Source organism: Eurytemora carolleeae, unplaced genomic scaffold, assembly GCF_000591075.1.
Source record: "Eurytemora carolleeae unplaced genomic scaffold, Eaff_2.0 scaffold1306, whole genome shotgun sequence".
NCBI classification, from domain to species: domain Eukaryota; kingdom Metazoa; phylum Arthropoda; class Copepoda; order Calanoida; family Temoridae; genus Eurytemora; species Eurytemora carolleeae.
In genome coordinates this window covers 92932-93918 of record NW_019397194.1, presented here as the reverse complement: position 1 = coordinate 93918, position 987 = coordinate 92932, and the positions used below count along the sequence as shown (strand labels likewise).

Here is a 987-nt window from a genome sequence, read left to right as displayed (position 1 = left end):
AGGGTTAGGCGAAGTTATACACTTTCTGGGCCGAGCCCTGCGACTAGGATGAGCCAGGGGCCGAGTGCCGCGGCCACTGGTTCAGCTTGTTAGGATACTTTCAGGGCCGAGCGCTGCGGCCGCATTTCTTATATTTGAGATTCATGTCATTTAAGATCCATGTACAAAATCGAAAAGAAAGAAAAGGCCCCCCCTCCCCGGGCCCAAATCGTTCCCTAGGAATTTATACCTTTCTTATTTTAACATTATAAGAAAACCATCAAATAGATCTATGGTATAGATCTATCGGTTGAGCTTCCGACCATGTTTTAACCTGTAATTGGGAGGACCTCTGATCGATTGATCCTATTGACCTTAAGAGTTTCTTACCGATCTGTACTGCACAATACAGCTTTGGGAGGACGGAGAAATGTGTGCAGCCATCTTTGTCAAACTGCTCCGGCGCGTCCTCTCGTTCAAAATCGACCAGAAAAGGTCTTTGAACTATTTTCACTATAAATGATATATCGGCTGTATTTCTCCGATACCATGATGATAATGACTCTATGATGTGTGTGAATCTATGCGCAATTTTACTGCGTATAATTCTCTACTCTATCCTCTCGTTATTTGTTGATTGTTGATGGAAGACGACAACCAAGGCTGCTTTTTCACATTCGTTAACACTGTTCAACGTATTCATTAAATTGTTTTACAATTATTGATCCAGGAGGAGAAGGAGATAAGAAAAGAATTCAGGAAATTGGATTCTGATTCTAGTGGATATATTACCAGAGGTTAGTAGATATATTACCAAAGGTTAGTGGATATATTACCTTAGGTTAGTTGATATATTACCAGAGGTTAGTTGATATATTACCAGAGGTTATTGGATATATTACCACAGGTTAGTTGATATATTACTAGAGGTAAGTGGATATATTACCAGAGGTTAGTAGATATATTACCAGAGGTTAGTGGATATATTACCAGAGGTTAGTGGATATA

General features: G+C 39.7%; 1 long non-coding RNA gene across 1 annotated transcript in view; it reads left to right on the top strand.

Moving 5' to 3' along the window:
• The first annotated feature begins 675 nt into the window (after positions 1 to 675).
• Positions 676 to 987, top strand: part of LOC111712657 (uncharacterized) — a 1706-nt gene continuing 1394 nt past the window's right edge. The window contains exon 1 of the long non-coding RNA XR_002767511.1: positions 676 to 776. This is a non-coding gene — a long non-coding RNA (uncharacterized LOC111712657). The remainder of the gene's footprint in view (positions 777 to 987) is intronic.